This window comes from Nuphar pumila, chromosome 14 (assembly GCF_984573655.1).
Source record: "Nuphar pumila chromosome 14, dmNupPumi1.hap1.1, whole genome shotgun sequence".
In the NCBI taxonomy this organism is placed as follows: domain Eukaryota; kingdom Viridiplantae; phylum Streptophyta; class Magnoliopsida; order Nymphaeales; family Nymphaeaceae; genus Nuphar; species Nuphar pumila.
In genome coordinates, this window is record NC_143262.1 from 18,943,497 (window position 1) to 18,969,526 (window position 26,030).

Genomic DNA, 26,030 nt, shown 5'->3' on the forward strand with positions numbered 1-26,030 from the left:
AGTTATATATATATTTTATTTGAAGCCCTAGGAGGTGGCCGCAAATATCAAGGAGGCCAGCCTGCCCTGCTTGTGTCCCATGGACATGCCACCAAAATGGCGTGTTATTGTGACAGAGGTTGAATTGAATAGGAGAGCACAAATATCGCCGATATTTTGCAAATATCATCAATTTAACAAGATATTTTCAATAAAAGTTTTTTTTTTGTTAAAATAGTGGTATTTTAAGAAATATTGTTTTTAAAATAACGTGCTTTTATTGCATTACTGTTCTGAACCATTAGTTGCAAGTTTTTATATCATTTTGATTTAAAAAAAAAATTGACTACTGTAGAGTACCCAACTCTCTAGCTAAAAATGATTGGAGCCCGTTTATTTTCATCGTTTTGACACCCTACAATCCTGTCTAGAATGGTCCTTTTGCCAGAAAATGCACTTTTATTAGAGTAGTTTCATCGTAAAACAATACTTTTATCAATAATGAATTTTTTACTTTTTTATGAACCATTGAATTTTGAAACCTTTGAAAAATCTACTTATAAAATATGAATGGACAATCTAAGCAAACTATATAGGTCATCCGCAGGATCAGATCCACAAAAAAGTTAAGAAAATGTGATAGAATAGCCTGTTTCATATGTTTACTGTTATATGGTTTTGTATAATTTTATATTATTTATTTAAGATAACTTTAAAATAATTATTGATAAAAACCAGAATTTTTGAGAAAATTTTCCTTGACAAGATTCTCCCCAACAAGATTTGTGACAGTGGATTGTGTTTGGGCAATGGGCTGCCTTTAGCCTACTTTCTTTTTTCAATAATGAAGAGAAACCACCAGGTTTGTGGTGAAAATAGCTGGGATGAGCCTTTATGGAGTTTATGCATTTGAAGAAGTGGCAGCTGCTAAATCATGAGGTGGTAGCTGCCAAATCCATGATTTAGTGCCTCACTTCCCATCTCAAATGCATAAACCTCCATCCTAGCCCCGAGATTCCAAACAACAGGACCACCAAGGTAGTTTGACCAAGATTTTACCTCAGGACCACCAAATGCATAAACGCACATCACAGCGCCGAGATTCCAAACAGGACCACCAAGGTAGTTTGACCAAGATTTTACCTCAGGACCACCAAATGCATAAAGGCACATCCCAGCGCCGAGCTTCCAAACAGGCCCTACAGTATCTTCTACTGACCATCGAGAATAGTTTTCTATTGGATTCGACCTTGTGACAAAGAGCACACCTCAGGATGTCCTTCAACTTGAACACTTTGAGCTGACCCACCTGACCGAAGGCAAGCCAAAGTGCGGTTGGTGACAGGAGGGTTCCTTTTACATTATCTAAAATGATGCATCGGTCAAACTTAGTCAGGCTTAGAACTTAAACCACATGAACGTAGTTGACTCGGAACTAAGGATGTAAAAGGGATTGAATACAGTCCGCATCATGATTGGTACAAATCCAAATCTAATTTTAAATCAACATCTAATCTGAATCCAGATTCAAACAAGATCCAATGAAGTTGAGTCAAATGTGGAGAAGAAACGGAATCCATATTCTATACCAAAGTCCAACAGCACCCGACCCGTTTGCACCCTATCCAGTATCACCCCACCCACCTCCCCCTCTAAGTCTGGCGTTGGGGTTACTCTCTCTCCCTCTCTCTCGCGGTTATTGGGTTGCAGATTCTCCGATCGGATGCCATCGAGACGGATAAGGCGTTCTCCGGTTACCACCTCTTCCGTTGAGCGTGCTTGTTAAAGGAAAGCCTGATATCAAACCCTAATTATGTATGCTTCTCTTCTTCTCTGGAGTTGATTTCAGTTTTCGCTGTTTTTTTTGGGTTTGGTTTGGGGGTCGTTTTTGGTTTCACTTCGTTACTCCCTGGATTATTTTGTTCGGTTTAAGCATTGTGCACTGCGAACCCTGGAGCATGCTTTTTTTTCTCGTTAATTTCAATTTGTTCTTGTTATCCTTGTTGCTATTGATATTGGTGTTGGTGGGAAGAGAGGGTGGGGTAGTGCTGGATCTACATAATGGGGTTAGCCGTAGAAGAGGATTTGCATTTTGATGGTGGCAATATTTGGTTGTTTGGTCCACAAGGGCTCCATCTTCCTGGCTAGGGATGACCGTGGTTTGTCAGCTGGCATGGGGCAACCACGGTTCGGAGTCCACGGCATGCATCCCTTACCGCAAGGTCGAAATTGGGTGTGCTCCCTGGTGGGCAGGAGGGACCTCAAGGGTTTTACGAACCGGCCGGAGGCCTGCCATTATGCGGTCGCTGATGGAGTTTTTTTCCCCTTGGTCTAGAGGAAAAAGAAAAAAAATTTTTTTTTTGGGATCCTATACGGTCGTGAGTGCGACAGGAAGAGAGTGTACATATTGCAGAGATGCATATGTTAATTTATGAAAATCGATAATTTTATAATTGAATATATTGGAAGATGCTTATGGGTATTGACGATAAAGGAAAAAAATGGGAGAATCTATTTAAGTTGTTTTGGACATATTATGTTAAGCCCTATCACGGCACCAAATAACGAAAGTTAATACAATGCAAGTGTAGGGAATTAAGAAAAAAACCAAGCCATTGAACATTTGGAAGAGGGACTGTAAGAAGCGATATGGAAGATTGTAGGGTGTTAAAGGTTCTAGCTCTACATAGGAAGAAATAGGTAAGCATAACTCGTAAGGCTGACACCATGTAGTTGGAATAAGGCTTGATAGTGATGATGATGGATTTGTACATCCTTGAATGAGCACCACGACTATGTGGACATCGTGGAATTAAATGTGAGGATATTTGATTTTCTCGAAACATGAAATTTGAGGTGATATGGTAATCCTAGAAAATGAAGTAAAATTTAGATTTTGTTGGTTGACACAGTTGATAAAAATGGTAGTTATCTCTTGACCACTATGGGCGTAAGTCAGATCGAGGTGGATACTTTTAGGTATGGAAATTGAAAATCAGGCTTTTACCTATGCATCATCCCATGCGTATCTTTGTTGTTGCCGATGTAGGATGGTAACAAAGACTCTTATTCCAAATAATTAGTACCAAGCCCTAATGTACAATTCTATATCTGCTGAACCAACAATATCCAGTCATTTATTGTGCTGGAGCCATATAATGCATTGGTGATAATTAATAGAATAAAATAAAAAGCTGAGAGAGCATTATGGCAAAGAGGATGAATGTTGCTATTTAATGAATAAGCAATTACAATTTTTGTTGATGAAACTTTGGAAAATGCAGCTAGACAAATTTCTCCTTGGAGAGATTTGTCTAAGGAGGATTTTTTGCTAAGGATCTGTTCAATTGCATAGAGAAACTTTTGAAATAAGGAAACTTTATATTAAAATGCATGGACTCTCAACCACCCCATCCAAAACCATCTAAAGAATCTAGTAAACCCAAAGAAACTTTAGTAGAACATCGTTCTCCAAAATACGTGGACCACACGTCATGTATTACCAAAAATAAATTTCTCTAAGGAGAAATTGTCTCAAGCAATCAAATGACCACTAAGATATGTTTTACTAGAAACAAAATTTGTTAGACCACCTGTGATCTAACAATTTGCTTGGAAAAAGTAGCGAGGGCCTCATGCATTGTGAAGAACTTTTTTCAGTATAAAATCTTTGTGTTGCTAGATTTTAAGAAAAGTGTAGGCCCTAGATGTTTCTGGGAAAAGTTTCTCCAGTTCAAAAGTTGCTCCATGCAATCCAACAGCCACTTAAGTTCATTGTCAAGGTTTTCTTTTGAACTATAAGGAATTTCAGTCATTGGGTGCCAGTGGTATTGTTTGACCTCTGAAACTTGACAAAGCAAAGGAACAAGAATGGCATGTTTTGCATGTAGAGGACACTGTGATGACAAGTAACACCTCTATGCCATTCGTCCATGTCACCCACTTTTGGCAACAGTAGCTGTTGTTCAGAATGCAAGGTTTCAACTATGACCTAGGCAAGTGTAGGCCTGATTGCATACATTGGGTATCATTTGGTGTTCAAGTCATTTGTGCATTCGTCACATGCAAAGTGTAGGTTGCTCATCTGCTTGTGCTCCTTTCCCATAATGAGTCATCTGCAACTTCTTTCACTTTAGGTATCCTGTTTACATTTTCCCTCAAGTTTTTAACCTTAGAAAATTCCATAATTGTGCATAATGAATGCCTCTATATCATTTTTATACAAAGACCATCCAATCAAATCATGCAAATACTGTTGAAGAATCAGGTCAAAAAGCTGGAGCAAAAAAGTCGTGTATGGCAACTCAATTCAAGCATAAGCCACATTCCAAAGTTGTAAAGGAAACCTGTTCACATTGGAAACTTAAATGTGATAAGGACAATGTATCAAAAAGTTGTAATTGCACTGTATTTTTAGAAAGATGCAGATCACAATATGCTGTCATGTTGAGACTGTAACACCTCATTGTAATGACCCTTATAAATTCTCAATAAAGGAGAAGGGCTGAGAGAAGGTGCATCCATTACAACCGTGGATGTAGGTCTATACCTATGTCACATGGGTGCAAATGCAGATGCGGGTGCTGATGACGTGATTGCGACTCTCAGTTCATCTAATACTGTTTGTGCTCCTTTAGATATCATTTATTCAGATGTGTGGGGCCATGCACCTATGATGAGTTTATATGGTTTTTGATATTATGTGGTTTTATTGATCCCTACTCAAAATTTATTTGGATGTATTTGATTAGACAAAAGTCTGATGTTCTGCATGTTTTGCAAGTTTTCAAAACTCGTTGAGAATGTGACAGGCTACAAGATTAAATACCTCCATTCAGTATGTGTCTAAATATCTTACAGAATGTGGTATTGGCCATTGTGTTTCATGCCCGCATATGCACGAGCAAAATGGGTTTGCTAAACGTAGGCAGAGACAAATTGTTGATACAAGGCTATCACTTATGGCCCAAGCCAATGTTTCGACCAATTATTGGTCCTATGCTTTCTGTCACGGGCTTATTTCTTCAATAGGCCAGAGTGACACGATGGTCCTTCCTTACCGCCGCAAGCCTTCCGGTCGCTCGCTTGTCGCTGCAGAAGCTTTGATAATTGAGAGTGCAAGAGAGCGAGAGAGAATAGAGAGAGAGAGAGAGAAATTGCAATCACTCAAAAACAATCACAACGAGGGTGAACACAAAAAGCTCTTCACATTTGCATTCATTCACAAATTTGCCCGCAGGGTCATTACAGTTCAGATCTACGGGCTAACCCTTCAGGGTATTTATCAACCTAAACCAGAGTACGTGGGTGACCTGGAGAAAGTTGCAAGTGACTCGATACTTTACATCAAGACTCAACCAAAGCAAAACAGACTCTAGACATAACTGTACAAAGTAGGTCGCAGGGGAACAACCCCTCCCTTCAAATCATGCGCTACCCTCGGCGCCATCTGGTTCGTGGTAGGCCTTGACTTCGACTGAATAGCTGCTCTTCATCCGGAATGCTGGCTCCTACGTCGGCTTCGCTGTCTCCTCTCACTGCACCAATTACTTTTTTGCTTCACCTAAGTAGTTACCCTTGTGGCGAAGGATCTTGCTGAGACGCTTCTCGACCCGTTGTGTTGCTTGGGCCCTCTGCAGGATAGGTGCGCGTTGTGGCACACTACGTTCTGGATCCCCCGTGTACGCATGGAATGATTTTAGGTTGCACACATGGAACACCGGGTGCACTTTGAAGTTTGGGGGCAGGTCCAGCTTGTACGCTAGGTTGCCTACTTTCTTGGTGATGGTGAATGGTCTCTCGTACTTCCTGATCAGTCCGTATTTTCGTTCACAGAAGATGCCTGTGCAATCCGATTGTTTCACCAACACCTGGTCCCCAATACAGAACAAAGCAGGACGACGATGCTTGTTCGAACTTTTCATTATCTTGGTCGCTTTGTGCAGAAACACCTTCACCAGCTCGGTCTGCTCGTGCCAATTTCGAACAAACTGATAGGCAATGGATGGCCTTACCTTCTCGTCCAGCTGCCTGCGCAACTACTTCAATTCAGCCAGCCCCATGCGATAAGGGACCATGGCAAGGGGCTTGCTCCAGGGGTCAACTCTAACTGGTGGTCGACTTCACGTTTCAACGGCAGATACTTCGTTAGTTTCAGAGGCATCACTCCCCGAAACTCAGTCAATAGTGGGGCAATGGTCGACGACACTGTTGCTTTCAGCTTTTCTTCTTCGGTGCTCACGGATCCACGATGACTAGTGATGTTTGATTTCCCCGCTTGACACCCCTTCTTCAATTGCATAGTAGATAACATTGAAGACTTAACTCCAAGAGTAAGGCACTGTACCGTGTGTGAAGAGTTTGACCCCATGATCGTCAACGAGTTGAACTTCAGCAGCAACCTATATCAAAGAGATTCGCCAACTAGGTGCTGCACCTGCACCCGATGCGGTCAACACACCCCGGGTCATTTATGTCCAACTTTTGGAATATATATAATTTTTCATATTTTTGCCGCACCCCCGCACCCAAGTTTTTTGAAAGTGCCGCACCGACACCCGCACCCGTGTGACATAGGCAGCAACATCACATTCTGGCTACGAAGAAACTCCATGCCCAAAATCATTTTGAAATCGTCCAAGGACACCACTGAGAAGTTGGCTTTGCCGGCCCAACTCCCAATTTGGATAGCCACGTCCCTTGCTTCACAAAGGATTGACTTGGCCTCAGAGTTCACCGTCTTGATGGTCCTCTGCTTTGGCCTAGGCTTCAAGCCTAACCACTTCACTTTTTCCTGCAAGACAAAGTTATGTGTGGCTCTGGAGTCTACCATTGTCGTAGTAGACTTTTCATTCGCAATGACTTCCAGATACCTGAGTTCTTTGCTAACCGGCATGCTCTCGGCTGTGTAGCTTCTAACTGCGTTGATTGTCTGCATGACTCCCATTCTTGTTTACACGACCTCGACGTCACTACTCTCTGCCTGCATTGCATTGGCCTATCCGTCATCCCTCACGAGGCGCTTTGGACATTGCCTAGCGATATGTCTATCGCTACAGAACCAGCAAGTCACAACCGACCCTTTGTTGCCATTATTATTGTGCTTTTTATAATTCTGCCTCTTATCAGAATGGTGTTGGGTCGACGCCTCACCTTTATTGTCGCGTCGATCCTCTTTCTTGCCTCCGTGATCCGGCTTCTTCCCAACCTTAGTCGATGGAGTGAAGGACTTGCGATGTGTATCCACTAGTCGCTCGGTCATCATATACGCATCTTCTAAAGTCTCGGGATTGCTCATTTCTACTATGGACTGTGCCTAAGGTTGTAGTCCCACCATAAACCAGTTGTGCCTATCTTCATCCGGCATATTGGGTACGTCTAGTATGAGCTTCTAGAACGTCCTGATGTAGTCTATCAAGGCTCCAATGTGTTTAAGTTCTGACACTATACGATAAGTTTGATGTTGTACATTCCTTGGCATAAAGTAGTTTCGTAGCTCAATTTTGAAGGCTGCAAAAGTATCAATCACAGAGTGCCCTCTTTCCATGTTGCTACGTTTCCGTCTCCACCAGGCTATGGCTTCTCCGTCAAGTAGAGTTGCTGCTGCCTTCATCCTGAGGTCTTCAGCCGATACATTTTGAATGTCTAAGTAATTTTCTACCTGGAACAAAAAGTTTTCTATGGCTTTGCTATCTTTAGAACTATTAAATTTAGCTGGCCTCGACATATCTATCTTTGATGACCTATCGCTATTTAGGGTAACTGTCCGCTGCAGAGTACGGTTCTTCAACTAAAGCTCCCTTACTTCAGTCTATAAGGTGGCCATTGTTGTAGTCAACAAAGTAACCTGTCTCCTCAGCAAGTTTACCTTCTCTCGCAGGCTTGTCACCTCGTCGTGCAGTCCTCCGAACAACTCAACTGCACGTGAAATTGCTTTCTCTTGCGAAGTCACATCAACCACCGGTCTGTTGACAATCTCGGTCATCTGCTCATGGCCCCGAGGTGAACCCATCTCCTCGGCTTCGGCAATTGCTTTACCTTTGGTGCTACGCAAGTTGTATAAGGGCGCCACGATGTCTTGCTCACAAATCGCGGTTTGTTGGCATGTTTCTTGACATTGACTCTTGAGTTCCTTCCTCAGCTCGAGAGAACAGGCTCTGGTACCACTTGTCGCGGGCTTATTTCTTCAATATGCCAGTACGACACGACAATTCTTTCTTACTGCTGCAAGCCTTCCGATCGCTCGCTTGCCGCTGCGAAAGCTTTGATAATTGAGAGTGCAAGAGAGCGAGAGAGAATAGAGAGGGAGAGAAATCATAATCACTCGAAAGCAATCACAACGAGGGTGAACAAAAGAAAGCTCAACACATTTGCATTCATTCATAATTTTGCCTGAGGGCGCATTACAGTTCAGATCTACGGGCTAACCCTTAAGGGTATTGATCAACCTGAACCAAAGTACAAGGGTGGCCCAGAGAAAGTTACAGGTGACTCAACACTTTACATCTGGACTCAACCAAAGCAAAGCAGACTCTAGATAGACCTGTACAAAGTAGGTCAGAGGGGAACACTTTCAATGTTGTGGTTTATTTGATAAACATGACTCCAACTAGAATTCTTGGTCATAATTCTCCCTTGGAGTGTTTGTTTAAAATCCAATCTGATTATCAATTTTTGAAAGTTTTCGGATGTGTTTGCTTTCCCAGTTCGGGACCTTATCATAAACACAAGTTGGAGTATCGGTCAGAGCATTGTATCTTCTTGAGATATGCCTCACAACATAAGGGATATTATTGTCTAAATCTGAAGACTTGAAGGTTGTTTGTGTCTCTTCAAGTAGTGTTCAGTGAAAATGTCTTTCCTTTTAAAGAACTGACCTTAAATCCTAACCCCCACAGCTGCCACTACTAATCATTCTCCTTTGATCCCACCTATTGTCATAAGCCGTGTTGTAGGCCAAGACAATCAAACTGTCCAAGTCCTTGACCAAGATCCCATTCCTGAACCTAGTACTACCCATAGTGAACTCGGGTCCCATGAAGAAGAATCCAATTCTAAATCTCCTAGTTCTCCTAGTCCCGAAGTCCAACAAAACCAAACCCAACACCTAATATACTTCAACTTGTGCCTACAAGAACCCATCACATGATTACTCGATTTCAAGATGGAACTTTGAAACCCAAAATTTTTCCAATCACCAAACATCGCTTACGCTTAGTCTTACTTACCACTTTACTTCAGGACCATGAGCCTATCTCCTTTAAAGAAGCCATTAAGGAACCTATGTTGCGAGAGACTATGAAAGTTGAATTTGATTCAGTCAAGAGAAACCAAACTTGGAGTTTGGTTCCTTCACGAGAGTCCTGTCACACCATGGTTTGTAAATGGATATTTAAGATCAAGTGAAGAACCGATGGTTTTCTCGAGAGGTACAAGGCACGTTTGGTTGCCAAAGAGTACAACCAACATGAGGACTCAATTATTTTGAAACTTTTAGTCGTGTCATAAAACCCTTTATCAATGTTGTGAAAAGCGTTGAGGCGCTCCACCAAAATCTGAGGCGAGGCATAAGCCTCAAGGCGTAAAGCGTAAGCCTCAAATTGTTTTTTTGAAAACTTAAAAAAACTATAAAAAATATCTAAAAATTATAAATAAATGAAAACATGCTTTATTAATAAAGCAACAACCAACATGAAATAAAAAATCTCAAATAAATACCGAAAAAATATGAGATTAACATGTAAAAGTAATATTCATGCAACAACTTGATCTACGTAAGTATCTAAGAAATAAAATGAGCATTCATTCAATAAAAAATTAACATTAATAACCAAATGCATATTAGCATTAACAACATCACGTCATAATTAGAAAATGCATGTTAGCATTAACAACCAAATGTTAATATATTTGTCCAAAACTCTTCAAAATGAGAGTGTTAACATTCACAAGTGCAAATGAAAGACACAAAAAACATATAAATGCCCATAGGCCTATGATATAAATTAGGGCCTAGGCTCTTCTTGTTTCTCGTCATTATCAATATCTAAGTCTTCAATGTCATCATACGAGGAATCCATATAAATAGGTTCTCCTTCACTATTCATCATTTGTACGTTCTTCATTCTTTTGCTTTTTTTTTAAATAAAAAATCAATTATTAAATACTTATTTTATTTAATTAAAAAAATACATTTATATTCATAGCAAGTTAAAAGGAATATAGCTTTACTTGGATCTCTTGAAGACCTTTCTTGCCTATAACTACTTTGTGAATCATGAGGTGAAGTGACTTTTTTAATAGTCACATGCTCAATGACATTTATGTCGAAGTTCAGATCCAACCATGAATCCTCCAATCAATTAGAATCACTGGGCAACATTGAATCTTCCTTCTCCACAATCCACTTATCGTCTAAGTCTATATGATCCAGACATACAGGGTCTTTGGTAGCCCTCATTCTCATATTTATCTCTCTTAATTTCATATTGTACATTGCAAAAACTAATGCATTCATCTTCTCTTGTTCAAGTCTATTCTTCCGTTTTGTATAATTCCAAATAATTGATAATCGGTTATAAAATAATTAAACTTATACAAATGTATTTCAAAAATAAAATATAAAGTCCCAAACCAACGAGAAAGTACTCCAATTCTTCTCAAAGCTTGATGCACTACACGTCAAACTTAGAATTCGAATTGCAAAATTCATCGGTTCAGGAATTTCATGCCCAAATGAACTCCACCAATCAATTGCATTCAAATAAAACAATAAAAATTGATAAAAACATTAAGAATGTCACAATTAACAAAAAATTAATAAAACATAAACAAAATATTAACAAATAACAACATAATTATAAACTTACCAGGACTTTTTTATGTTGTTGTAACGACTACCTCTCTACCAAACAACTCTTTTGCCTTTTTAAATGCATTGGTTTGTATTGTAATTTTCAACCGAACATTTGTATCAGAAACCAATTTTTCAACACAATCATAAAAGCCGCTCATAACTTCTCAATTCGAGTTGAAGTTGTCAACATAATGAAAATGATGATTTAAATAATAGGCAGCTGCATGCAAAGACTTATGAAGTTGCAAGTCCTATCGTCTATCAAAGACGTCCCAAATAGGTTTATATTTTCTTTCAACATTGTCAAGGTGAAACAATTTTCTCCTTTGTTTTATCCATTGTATCGTATAAAAATCTCATACCAAGCTCATTTGCATCAACTAATCACAACAGTTTCACGAGAGTCAGGGTAACTTTAATTGCATATGATATGACAAGCCAAAACTTATAATCATTGAGAATAATATAAGAAATGTTCTTAACATCAGATTTTTTATAGTAATTAGATAATCTAAAATTTGAATACAAGAACATTGACTTCAACTCTTTCTTGTAACATCCAATACTATGAAGTGTGAGATATGTTATGGTAAAACGAGTGATGGTTGGACGTAGAAGTTCTTTTTTCTTTATGAACTTTCTCATCAAATTTAATACCCATGCATGACTATAGATATATCTTGTAATTTTTTTGCCTTTTTCACTGTATTTTTAAAAATTGATATCTTTTCAATATCTTCTAACCTTAGATCCAAGTAATGCGTTGCACATGGTGCCCCAAAACATGTTTCTTCTGCTATTAACATATTCTCAGTTGCCACATAATTTGGTGCATTATCTGTAATGAATTGCACCACATTCCTTTCACCAACTTCTTTAACAACTTCTTCAAGCAACTGACATAAATTTGCAGCAGTTTTTTTCATGTCGTTGATGTCAACAAACTTAAAAAATATTGTCCCAGATGAGCTATTCACAAGAAAATTAATTATGTTTTTTCCTTTTCCATCTGTTCAACCATCTGCCATAATGCTGCAACCAACTTTTGGCCATTCCTTTTTTAACTCTTTTAAAATTTCATGAGTACAATCTACCTCATCCTTCAAAATTCACGTTCTGATCTCATGGTAAGAAGGAGGTTTGAATCCTCATCCATAATTTGCAATAGCTTTTACCATTGGACCAAAATATGGACTGTTGTAAAGATTAAATGATAGGACATTAGAATAAAAAAAGCTACCAATAGCACGACATACACTTTTTCTTTTATCCATTTTGAAACCGGTGTTTATTGTGGTTTGTCGTGCTTTTTTGTTCACAAAGAGGTTCATAAGACCACCTGTGCTTATTTTTGCAACACTACATGATCTACTGGATTCTTTGTTCACGTTATCGCCTGTTGATGATCCAAAATAAACACTCCTCCTAATTTCGAATTTGTTTTGTTCATCTTCTTATTTCTTTTGCTTCTGATCCCTTAAATGATTCTGAAAAAACCTTTTCACATCAGGTGGAACCGCTTCACACAAGCTTACACCATGTTTCATGCCAGTTAAGTGATATTTCAGCCTATAGATGCCTCCTGTAGTCTCCTTATGACAGTAATTGCAAATTACATGTCGTACGAGTTTGAGATTTTTAGTAGGATTTAGAACTTTAGCTTGATGATCTCATCCTACATCTCTTTCCATTGTTCAACTGTAAAAATGCATATAAGAAAATATATATTAACACAGAAATTTATAAAAACTCAAAGAGTTAAAAAAAATTGCGACAATGCTTTATATAATCAAATGAATTCAGATTCATATTTAATAAGAATCAACATATATAACTTAAAAACTAATTAAATAACTTGAAAACTAATTATATAACTTGGAAACAAATTATATAGCTGTAAAAAAAACTAATCATACATATTTTTTATACAAGGGCTACATAAATTCTATATAAGCCATCTAGATCAACCTATACAAGAATTAGAGTTGAACACCCATTATTCATGCTGAGTTCGGCCACAAATTGCTCATGGCTTGGGTCATCAAGCTCGTTTGATGAGACCAAATGAGCTTCATCCGAGAAACAAATTATATAGCCCAAATGAGCTTCAGCTCTCACAAGCTTACACCAAGAGAGTTGAACCTTGAGCAGGCCGGTTGGATTACCAGCTCTACTTGCTCCAACATGGTATAAGAACCTAAAGCTTCGTCTACTTTCCAACTTTCATAGAAAAATACAAGTTGCAGAATCATCAGATTAACTTTGAACCAAAAGAACCCAAACATATATATGAAAAATCAGGACACAGGCACACATATTAAAATCTGAATATATGCATACATAGAAAAATATTAAAATCTGAATATTTACCAAGATGCTACATATTAAAATCTATTTAAATTCATGCTTTAATAACAAAAATAACAAAAAGGAAACAACAAGCCCTTCAAACACTATCCACTGCATACAATTTCTTAAGAATAGTTGGAAGAGGATTCACACACACACACACACACAAAATGCTCATTCAAGAAAAATGCTTCAACATTCACAAAAATAAGCAAGAGGTGGGAGAGACCGAATGCACAAATACATAAAAGAAATTGTACCTTCTTCTTCTTCTTCTTGATGAGAGAGGTGGGAAAGACCGAGACAGACGAGAGAGGTGGGAGAGATGAGAGAGGTGGGAGAGAGGAGTGAGAAAGAGGGCCCCCGAACCTAACTAGGGTCGGGGGACCCTCTAATTTTTTCCTAATTTTTGGCCCCCATTTGACCAAAAACTTGAAGCGCATACGCCTCACCTTGACGCACACCTCGCCCCGAGGCATACACCTCAAAGCATATGAGACGTACGCCTCAGGGCATTTACGTTGTTTTGCTGTGCCTCAAGGCACAAAGGCCCTTGCCTTGAGGCAAGCCGCACTTTTTGCGCCTTGAGACACATTTTTAATAACACTGCCCTTTATTATCATGTTGGTGTTGTCTATTGCCATGAGTAAAAAATGGGTCATTAAATAGTTAGATGTCCAGAATGCATTCTTTCATAGACATTTATCATTAGTGGTTTATATGGATCAACCTCTAGACTTTAAAGATCCTCAATACCTGAAGCAGCATTCATATTTGTAAGCTTGAGAGAGCTCTATATGGACTTAAACAAGCACCACCTGTTTGGTTTTCCAGATTGAGTTCCTTTTCCAAAACATAAGCTCACAGGAGAACACTCACAAAGTAACGTGGTTCAATCTGTATAGACCTACATCCACGACTATAATGACTGCACTCTCTCTCAGACCTTCTTTATTAAGAATTTATAAGGGTCATTTTGATGAGGCGTTACAGTCTCAACTTGATAAGGAGAGTTAGCATATCGTGATCTGTTGCCTCCTAATAATACGATGCAGTTACAACTTTTTGATACATTGTCCGTATCACATTTAAGTTTCCAATGTAAACAGGTTTCCTTTTCAACTTTAAAAGGCAGCTTGTCCTTATTACATTAAGTTTCCAATGTGAACATGTTTTCTTTTCAACTTTGGAAGGTGGCTTATGTTTGAATTGAGTTGCCATACATGACTTTCTTGCTCCAGCTTTTTGACCCGGTTCTTCAACACAACCCCTTAAGTTCAATGCCACTGGGCCGGCCGACGTTGAGTTTGCTGCACAAAATATTGAAACGATCAGAGGACAGTGGTTTGGTGAAAATGCCTGCCACCTGATCCTTAGGGGTGTGTTTGATTGCTTGTCCAAGCTTGGGCAGAAGACATGTTCTATCCAAGGTAAAACAAATTGTCCTTGTCTAGCATTTGCTTCGAATGGGCAAGGACAGTGTGTTCCTGTAATGAAAAGAGGCGGAAGCACCAATAGAGCAAAAAGTCACTCTTTAAGAGTGACTACTAGAGCCAAGAACACAAACACCAAATGTGCATACACAAAACTCTCAAATATAGAAAATGACTTAAAGTCATAAGTTGGATTTATTGAAGAAAGGAAGAGAAGGGTGTAAAAACCCTTACATTTACAAGGGGGAACCTCCTCCTTTTATAGGGGAGGAGAGCACTAAAGGGGGACCATAAAGGGGGCTCCCTTCTAGTCGTTGGGAGCCCCAACGACTAGATAGGTGGGGCCCCTTTATGGTTCCAAAAAGCAAAAAACAAAAAAATAAAAGGAAAAAGAAAAAGGGAAAAAAAGAAAAAAGGTAAAAAAACAAAAAGTACAAAAGGAATTACCAAAACACCCCTATCGGGTTTTTGGTTTATACAAAACAGAAAAATGCTATATCATTATGTATATATACATATATACGTATATATACTTATATATATATATATACGAATGTATATATATATATATATATATAAGTATATGTATATATATATTTATATATACATAATTTAACATGCCCCCTCAAACTTTACGGGGAGAAGACCGAAAGTTTGCCAAGAAGAAACATGAATCGTGGAGTTGGGAGCGCTTTGGTGAAGAAGTCAACCAGTTGATACTCTGAAGTGACATATGGCAATGTGATGGTCCCTTTGAGATATTCGTCTCGAACATAATGGCAATCCATTTCGATATGCTTGGTCCGCTCATGAAAGGTGTGATTGCTGGCAATGTATATCGCACTCTTGTTATCACAACAGAGCTTGGTGGGAGTGGAAATGGGAACGCCCATGTCACCAAGAAGACTTCTGAGCCAAACAATTTCCATAGTTGTCATCGCCATAGCCCGATATTCAGCTTCAGTAGATGATAAAGAGACCTTCTGCTGCTTCTTGCATCTCCACGAGATGAAAGATTCAGCTAAAAAAATACAAAGACCCGTAATTGAGATACGATCATTGGGATTTCCTCCCCAGTCAGCATCAGTAAAAGCAATCAATTCAAGAGATGAGGAAGAAGATAAGAAGAGTCCCTTGGAGATGGTATTCTTGATATATCGCACAATTCTCATTACGGCCGCCATATGAACCGTAGTAGGTGCGTGCTGAAACTGGCTCGCTGCATGAACCGCATGAGCTATGTCTGGACGGGTGATGGATAGATAGGTGAGGGATCCAATTAATTGACGGTAGGGAGTTGGATCTTCAAGAAGAACACCATCTTCAAGTCTTAGTTTCGCATTGATAACTTCGGGAGTCTCAACTTTCTTTTCATCAGATATTCCTGATTTGGTACAAATTTCTGCAACTAACTTCATTTGAGATAAGATGTATCATCGCGCGGAATAAGCCACTTCAATTCCTAAAAAATATCTCAAATAACCAAGGTCAGACATATCAAAAATATTTTTTAGTATAGACTTAACATCATTTACTCCCTTTTTGTCATTCCCAGTGATGATTATATCATCAACATACAGCAGAAGCATAATAATGGAGTCACCTGTCATTTTAACAAAAAGAGCAGTGTCAGTATGGCAAGAAGAAAAACCTAAATTGATTAATACATTACTAAACCTGTCATACCAAGCTTTAGGAGCTTGCTTTTAAGTCCATATAAAGCCTTTTTTAATTTTAAAACTTTTCCATTTAAATTCATACTTGGAGGCGGTTCCATATAAACTTCTTCATTTAAATTACCATTCAAGAAGGCATTTTTAACATCAAGTTGAAAGATTGGTCATTTTCTAACAGAAGCTATAGCAATAAGGGCTCGAACACTAGTCATTCGAGCAACTGGGGCAAAAGTTTCATCATAGTCTACCCCATACTCTTGGGCATATCCTTTGGCTACCAACCTAGCCTTATATCTTTCTAATGAACCATCACTCTTAGTTTTTACTTTAAACACCCATCTACATCCAATGGGTTTCTTGCCATTGGGAGGATCAATGATTTCCCAAGTTTGCGCCTTTTTAAGGGCATTAAGTTCAAGTTCCATAGCTTCATTCCAATGAGGATATTGTTTAGCATCATTGTAATGAGATGGTTCATGAAAGGAGTGAAGAGCAAGTAGACATGCTCGATAATTGGGAGAAAAAGAGTCATAAGAAACAAATCTATTTGGTATCTTGGGAATGCGATTTGATCTTCTTTGAGAGGTTTCTTCTATCGACTCACTTTGAGAAAATCTTTTAAGGGCACATGGAGGATTTCTTTCATTCCTTCTAGAGTAGACTTGTATTTGTCTTGAAGCATTTTCTTCTAAGTTTTGATCATTATTTGGATGTTCAACAAGATCTTCATTAAGAGATTCACTAGGATCAACATGATCATCTATGATGTTTTCTTGAGGTAACAAGTCAAATAAAAAAGAATAGTCAATATTTTTATTTGGTTGATGCGAAAAACCATTTTCTTCTTTGAGGAATGTGACATCTTTTGAGATATAAAGTTTATTCTTAAGAATGTCAAAACAACGGTATCCTTTTTGTTTTTCGCCATATCCCAAGAAAATACATTCAATAGCCCTAGGAGAAAGTTTATCATTTTTGCGAGTTAAAACAAAGCATTTGCATCCAAAAATTCTTAATCTTTTATAATCGGGAAATATATTGTAAAGTTTTTCAAATGGAGAAAGATTTTTCAAAGAGGATGAAGGGATTCTATTGATGAGATATGTTGAGGTTAGAACCGCTTTGGCCCAAAAGGATTTTGGGATATTTTTTTGAAATCAATAATGTTCTTGTAGTTTCTATTATGTGCCTATGCTTTCTTTTCGCAAGACCATTTTGTTGCGGAGTGTTGGGACAAGAACGTTGATGACAAATTCCATTTTCTTTTAAGTAACTTTGAAAATCATTAGACATATATTCACCTCCCGAATCAGACCTAAGAATAGATAGATTTCCCAAAAAATTGATTTTTAACCATTGCATGAAATTCTTTAAAGAAGGAGAAGACTTCGGATTTGCGACTTAGGAAGTATATCCACGTAAATCTAGTGAAGTCATCAATAAAGACCACATAATACGAAAAACCTCCTTTAGATAAAATTGGGGAGGGTCCCCACACATCGGAATGAACAAGTTCAAATGGCCGAGTGGTAAAGTAACTTCTTTGAGGAAACATAATATCTTTAGATTTCCCAAAAATGCAATCTTTACAAGTCATGTGATTGTCTTTACAAGTATTGTTCAAAAAAGGGAAAAAAGACATTTTTACAAAATTTGGATGACCAAGTCTCTCATGCCAAATTCCAATACTTTTGTCTTTAACAAGATTGCAAGATGACTTAGATGGAAGCGTCAAAAAGTCCATAAAATAGAGATCACCCCTTCTATGGCCTTGCCCAATCAGCTTCCCTGATTGGAGATCCTGCACGGTGCAATCTTTAGGTGAGAAAGAGACTTGGCATCCATGGTCGGTGATTTGAGAAACGGAAAAGAGATTTAAATTAATTTTTGGGACGACTCTTACTTTAGGAACAAAAAAGTTTTGAGATTTTTTGAAGTCAAGTGTTCCAATACTTTCAATTTTCAATGACGTTCCATCGGCCGTTGAAACATAGGAGGACATGGGTTCGGAAAAAACATTTGAAAGAGAGTTTTTATGAGATGTCATATGAAAAGAAGCACCAGAGTCTAGTATCCACATACCTGGAGGTGATGAAGAGTAGGCGATGGCGGCTCCGGATGTTGAAGGAGAAGACTTGAGAAGGTGTTGGAGAACTTCAGAGATATGATTAAGAGTTTCTTTGATATCTCCTTCTTTGGTACTTTCTTCCTTCTTTGAAGAACTTTCTCCAACCGCGGCAAGCTTTCCTTTAAGCTTTGGACAAACCGGTCTAATGTGCCCCAGTTCATTACAATAGTGGCATATAATTCCCTTTCTAGGCCCATTACTATTTTTGTTAAAGTGGGGAGGTCTATATGCTTTAACATTCGATCCGGGCCTATTAACGGCCAAAACTTCATCACTCCTAATGCTCAAGCCAAGTCGAGTTTCTTCTTGACATATCTCGGCAAGGGCATCTTCAATAGGTAGGGCTTTGCTTCTACGGAGAAGAGATGCCCTCACTTGTTCAAATTCCGGGCGAAGTCCATGAAGGAATTGAAAAAAGTGCTCATTTTCAATTTGTTCCCTTCTTAGTTCAATATCTTGTGGAGCAACCCATTTAGGTTCAAGAAGGACAAGCTCATCCCAAAGAGGGGTTAGAGAGCTAAAATAGTCCCGGACACTCATATTCATTTGTTTGGTGGAACGAATTTTTTCTTGACAAAAAAATTGCCGAGCAAGATCCTTTTGGGTATACATACCCTTAAGGAAAAACCAAGCCTCATTGGCCCTTCTAAATTTGGCAATATTCGCACAATTTTTAAGGTCTATATTGTTCATAAACCATGCCAAAATTTTGGCATGGGGTTACTTTCCCAATCCTCAATTTTGGATTGATGTTCATTAATGGCTTTGATGCGCTCATCGCCATCTAAAGCCTTTTCAACTTCATTTTCAATTTTGGTAAGAACAAGAGAGGGTTCGGGAGTAGTTCCCATAACAAAGCCCCAAAGTTTCTTACCTCTTAGATGATTTTCCATAGCGGAGGCCCACATGAGATAGTTGAACCCATTTAGCTTGAAAGAAAGCTCCACTTTAGAGTCACGTTCCATCGGCACCAAATATTCTTCCTTTCTTCAAATCTTTGAGAGGCACACGTTCCAAGATGACAAAGGAAAAGCCCAATCACCAACCGAGCTCTGATACCATGTAATGAAAAGAGGCGGAAGCACCAATAGAGCAAAAAGTCACTCTTTAAGAGTGACTACTAGAGCCAAAAACACAAACACCAAATGTGCACACACAAAACTCTCAAATATAGAAAATGACTTAAAGTCATAAGTTGGACTTATTGAAGAAAGGAAGAGAAGGGTGTAAAACCCATACATTTACAAGGGGGAACCTCCTCCTTTTATAGGGGAGGAGAGCACTAAAGGGGGACCATAAAGGGGGCTCCCTTCTAGTCGTTGGGAGCCCCAACGGTCATAAATATGACTGTTGGGGCCCCAACGACTAGATAGGTGGGGCCCCTTTATGGTTCCAAAAAGCAAAAAACAAAAAAATAAAAGGAAAAAGAAAAAGGGAAAAAAAGAAAAAAGGTAAAAAAACAAAAAGTACAAAAGGAATTACCAAAACACCCCTATCGGGTTTTTGGTTTATACAAAACAGAAAAATGCTATATCATTATGTATATATACATATATACGTATATATACTTATATATATACGAATTTATATATATATATATAAGTATATGTATATATATATATATATATTTATATATACATAATTTAACAGTTCCTTGTGTCTAGCATTTGATTTGCGCAGAGCGGACAACTTGGAAATATGTAAAATGGGCCAGATAGCTTTGTTTCGGATCATACGACCCGACCCGCTCCACTAAATCAGTGTTTGGACAAGTTTGAATTGGATTTCAAACCCGGATATAGATCTTGTATTGGATCCAAATACTAAAAAATGTTTAGAAATCACATATTTTGCCAAAAAATAGAAATTCATATTCATTTGATACACACATGCAAAATGAGTATCATATTGAACCCAATTCACAAAGTATGTTTAAACTTGTTGAATTTAGCCCCAGATATGGATCTCATATTGGATCCAAATACCAAAAAATGTTTACAAATTACGTATTTTGCCAAAAGGGTAGTTCATATTCATTTAATGTACACATGCAAAATGGGTATCACATTAAACCCATTTCACAAAATGTGTTTAAAATTTCTTGAATTTAGCCAGATATGGATCTCATATTGGATCCAAATACCAAAAAATGTTTAAAAATATACACAGCCTTATGCACAATGCATATATGCACAGATTTAAAATTCAGGTTTTGCAATCACATATGCACATGCATGACACCAAAGATTCATATGGAATCGGCATATACACATATTTTCAATTGGGTGTTCTAATTCATATGTATGTGCACAGACAAAGCTATGGTTTTCTCTACAATTTGAATTATCGTGAGGGCCTATTTGTTTCGGATTTAGGTTTCTGTGAAACCCTAATCCTCTGCTTTTGTTGAGGGTCTTGGAAAACCTGTTGTATGCATCCATGTTAGGGCTTCTAAATCCCTCATCTTGTTTTGCTAGATTAAGGTTTTTACCACAAGATCATTGGATTCCATCTATCGTGAGAGCCCTCACCTTTGCCTAACCAAGATTGAGACTTAGAGATAGAGAGGGATAGAGAGAATCCAAGATGCAGAGAGAGGTCGAAGGGCTTACACTGTTTGACTGCAAGTGCATCCCACGCGTCCATGACTTTCCGCTGGGCACGCAGTCAAACACGCCCTAGAGGATATATAATGAACACTTAATTCTTTATTGGCTAACTTGCCCCTTGACAAAATAAAGATCAATCTTCTCATGTTTGCATCTGTTATGTTAAACAGGATGATTTGCAACTAGGATTTGAGTTGCATGATCCTAGATCTGGAATGTGCAGCATAAGCTTCCTTAAGGCATTCCAAACGGCCTGAGAGGAATTATGTCCCACGACTTGGCTGTGCACAACCTCAGACAAAGATGACAAGATCCAGCTAAGCAGAAGTTGTTCACATCTTAACCGATTTATATAATCAGGATTGATCTCAGAGGAATTGGGTTTAAATTTTGATAGATCAGATTTGCTTCCATCTATAAATCCCATCATGTCATAGGACATCAAAATGAGAGTGGACTGGGACTCCCAAAGCAGATAATTTTCTGCAGTAAGCTTAATGGACAAGAAGTGCTGCAGATTATTGGGATTCTTCAGTAGGGGAAGAGAACTCAATGTACCAGAGGAGCCATCCATGGATGTGCTGCTGAATGATGATGACTGAGAAGAACTGTAATTCATAAGCTAGGTCCACACAATCTTAGCCTGGTGAAAACACTAATATTAAAGAACTAAATATGTTTAAACACTTGAAAACATTAAAAGTTTTCATTTGGTCAAAAACTATGGTGGCGTTTGGATGACATCCAAAACCTGGTTAAAAACCAGGTTTGGGTGTTAAACCCGGCTTATGGGCTAAAACCCAGTTTGTGCACTGTTTGGATGACACAAACTGGGTTTACAAAATCTGGTTTTATAAAATGAACCCCCCACCTCCCCTGTTTTTTAATTTCAAAACTTGATTTATCGAGCAAGAGTGGGGTGGGGGGTTCCCTCTCCACCACCCCTTCCACACTCACCTTTCAAAACTTGGTTCAACACCTTCCTATGTCCGACCATTTCTGGCTGGAAAATGGCCAGGATGTTGCCAGCTGACCGACATGGAACCACTTCGACCATTTTCCGGCCAGTGACCGGATTTTTTCTCTTTTTTTTTTTTTCGAAAAAACTAACTTCAAGACATTTTCCCGCCAACCACCGGCCGGAAAATGGCCAAGCTGGTACCACCCTCGCCGGGTGGTACCAATCCGACCATTTTCCTGTCAGTGCTGGCTGGAAAATGGCGGGCCAATTTTTTTCTATTTTCCTGATTTTTTTTATTTTTTCACTTTCCGGTCAATTACCAGTGGGAAAATGGCTGGACTGGTACCCATCTCACTGTGTGGTACCAGTACGGCCTTTTTCCAATCATTGGTTGGCCGGAAAATGGCTGGCCAATATTTTTTCCTATTTTTCCTTTTTTCACTTTTTTGGCTATTTTCTGGCCAATCACTGTCCGGAAAATGGTTGGAGTCGTTGGACTGGTGCTGCTTTGGTTAATTTTTTGAATTTTAAAAATCTAAAACTTGGTTTTTAAGGTTTTGCGTCATCCAAACACAATGAAAGCCTAGGTTTTGGCAAACCAAGTTTGCTAAAACCCAGGTTTACAAGGAAACCAGGTATTTGAAAAGCCTGGTTTTGCCTCTTGTCATCCAAATGGGGCCTATGTCCTAAACAACTATTATTTTGAAATACCCCTCTTAACCTTTTTTGGTTCCATTAAATGATCATAATACCCTTTGTCAACTTTTTTTATGTTTGAACAGTCCTAATCAAACTGCTTTTCCCTCATTTTTCCTATACCAATTTCCGAATGCTTTTGAAACACCTAAATCTACATAGGAATCAAATGTATTTGGAAAACTGATCAATGATTGGGTCACTAAATTATAAACCTTTTAAGAATTTTGAAGTTCAAAACTCTTCATTTATTTCTAGAAGGCCAAAAATTCCCATATATAGTTTAGTAGAGTCTCTTTCTCTCTCTCTATTTCTCTCTCCAAGTCATATTTTCTGTCATTGATATCTCCAAATATCATCATTTTTCTTTGACATACAGCAATTTGAAAAAATGTGGGAATTGCTCCTATAATTAAGAGGAGTCACGACATTTATCTGCATCAAAACAAAGTATGGACGAACATATTGCCTTGTTGTTTGTTGAAAGATTATGAAGGCTAATCTTTTGTTGCGATTTCTTTGATTTTTATTTAATGTTTTTAAAAAGCCATTTAGGATGATTGCATTGTGCACACACACATTCATCCTAAATATATCACAATATGGCCCTTTCCTCTTTTTGAATAATTTCTGCACCAGGGAGGTTGGAATCTGCACAGGTTGCACAGTTCAGTACAAATAATGCTACCTATGTTGGTTTCCTACCTTGCCATTGCCAAAATTTTATGGGAAATGGGCTTCCTCCCTTCTCAATTTAATGGCATCAAGCACCAAAAATCATTTTAATATCGTGATAGCACAACAAGGTGGAAAACAGGTCTAGATGGCATCACTTGCATTTGATGATGGTGCCTATTTTTTGTAAATTTTGACCTACAGTGTTCAGGTAAGGAAGGGGGACCATCCAACCAAAGGAAGGTCCAAAATCTAGCATCTCATCTATTGGACCTCATATATTTGTTCTTTATAATTTATTTAGTAAGAAATATGCTTTACACGAAGACTTTATGACATATAGGCATGTTTTTCGAAACGTGAAGAATTGATGGCTCACAACACATTTAAAGCTTTACAATACAAAGTATGTAGGCCGTTGATTTGTAGCGCTTTAGAAAACACATTTAAACAAAAAATTCATAATCCAAAACATGTTGCTCACTGAATGAATGATAAAAATCCAATATGTAAAGTCTGATCAATGAAAACCTCGATCCTTAGATAAGGAACACCATCGATTATCATTGGTTGTAGATTTTGTACCTTCCTTTGGTTGGACAGTCCCCCTTCCCACATATATTAGTAATGATACGGTGCTCCCGAAGCACCTACACTATTTTATTAACCGTTGGATCTTTGGAGATCGCTGTGATGCACTTTAAATATGGCTGTGTTTCCCTTTAAATATGCAGGCAGCTTACTTAAATGGTAGCTGCATGATTTCCAATTTCCTATTAAAAGGAAAACTGAGCATTTAATTTAGAGTTTACTTAAATGGCTCTTTATCTCTCTTACACACATGCATACATGGATCTCTCTCTCTCTCTCTCTCTCACACACACACACACACATGACATTGATGATGGCATGTGATGTACGCAGGTGCATCTGTCCATGCACGACTCCTCTTTGTTTGTGCAACAAAAGTTCTTATATCATGGGAGATATCAGGGATTACAATAATTACCTAGTCAAACAAGGCCTAATTTATTGTATTTCTTTTCAGTATAATGTGTGAAGCTATTTTTATTTTTTCAAATTTGTTGTGCAACAAAAGTTTTATATTTTTAATGAACTTTTGTAAACTGGTGCAGGGTTCACTTAGGCGTTAACAAAAGAGGGAGACTTTACAAAAGAGATTTTTTTTTTGGAAGACCAAAGGTCGTTGGACATGGATGCATGTGCTCACATGCCATCATCCATGTCGTGTGTGTGTGTGTGTGTGTGAGAGAGAGAGAGAGAGAGAGAGAGAGAGAGAGAGTAAACCCTATCTTAAATTGGTTTCCCTTTTAATGGAAATTTCATGTAGCTATCATTTAAGTAAGCTGCATGCATATTTAAAGTGCAACACAGCCATATTTAAAGTGCATCACAGCCGTTGGATCTCAAAAGATCTAACTGCTAATAAAAGGGAGTAGGTATATATATAGGCACAGACGCAGTTTTGCTCAAGTGAACCATACATTGGTTGATTCTTGTAAATGATTACATGATTCATAAAAACTCCTAAAGACGCACACACACACACATGTACATATACTACTAAATGAATGCTATACATATATGACCTACTGTTTTCTCTCTCCCTTTCTCAAATTCTAATGGTTTTTTTTTTAATTCATTGTGGCAATGATGATATTAAGTTATTGCCTACATTGGTTGATCATTTGCTTGAGAACATAATTCTATATGATCTGAGGCCACTGTTGCATGGATAGATAAAAACACAAGGGGTTAACCAAGTGTCAGTGAGTAAAATGTCAATCCCCTATTGGGTCAACCTAGTTTACATGCATCTGCCTTCATATGTTTTATTTTTTAGGATTTGGTTAGAAATGGTTGATGTCATAAACACAATTTTTTATAATCATTTACAAAACACAAATTATGACAACAGAGATAGAATTCTAATTGTGGGATGGAAATGTTTTATTGGTTATTACCTTTTTCACTTTTTTTATATAACTTGTTATTCAACTCTGTATTCAAGCTTTTACCAACTTGCTTTACTAGGGGTCTTTTTTCATAAATTGGATAAAATGAAAATAGATCATGGAACATGTGAGAGATGCACATTTTAAGGATTTGAAAGAGGGAGAGAGATATATGAATTTGTTATAAATGGCATAAAGAGATAGGGAGAATGTGTGGGACGGTCTCCTAAATAAATCGGTTTAGAGTTAGGTTTGGAACCAATGAAAAGCATCCAACTCATCAGTTCCAGGCATTTGGGTTGGATTATTGGTGTTTTTTAAATATCTGTTGGTTAATTGGCTATCCGCCTATCACACATAGATTTCCCTGTCTGGTTGTTTGCTTGTGCCCTAGTTTTGCAAAATTCTCATTCATAACAGTCATGCCTGCTTCATGTCATGTGTCCATGCTTTTATCTATTTGACAGATGTAGATAAATATTAAATCTTACCCTGGAAATGAAGTGCCTATTTACTTTCGTGCAACATATTGGCTTTTTTCTGTTTTTCTAATTTTCTCTCTCTCTATGTGTGTGTGTATATATATAGAGAGAGATGGTATTGGTACATTATAATAGCATGAAGTGTCCATGTCTATGTTCTTTAACCTTTTTCTGGAGACTCTCTCTCTCTATCTCACATGCTAATGTTTAC

The 26,030-nt window shown here is 38.1% G+C and overlaps 1 protein-coding gene and 1 non-coding gene across 2 annotated transcripts in view; both read left to right on the top strand.

Moving 5' to 3' along the window:
• Positions 1 to 1,640: 1,640 nt before the first annotated feature.
• Positions 1,641 to 26,030, top strand: part of LOC149816553 (uncharacterized) — a 28,466-nt gene continuing 4,076 nt past the window's right edge. The window contains exon 1 of the mRNA XM_089987560.1: positions 1,641 to 1,794. The gene's annotated coding sequence lies outside the window, so the exon portion shown is untranslated. The remainder of the gene's footprint in view (positions 1,795 to 26,030) is intronic.
• LOC149816554 (small nucleolar RNA SNORD34) lies at positions 25,026 to 25,108 on the top strand. The gene has a single exon (XR_016427777.1). It is a non-coding gene; the product is annotated as a small nucleolar RNA SNORD34 (small nucleolar RNA).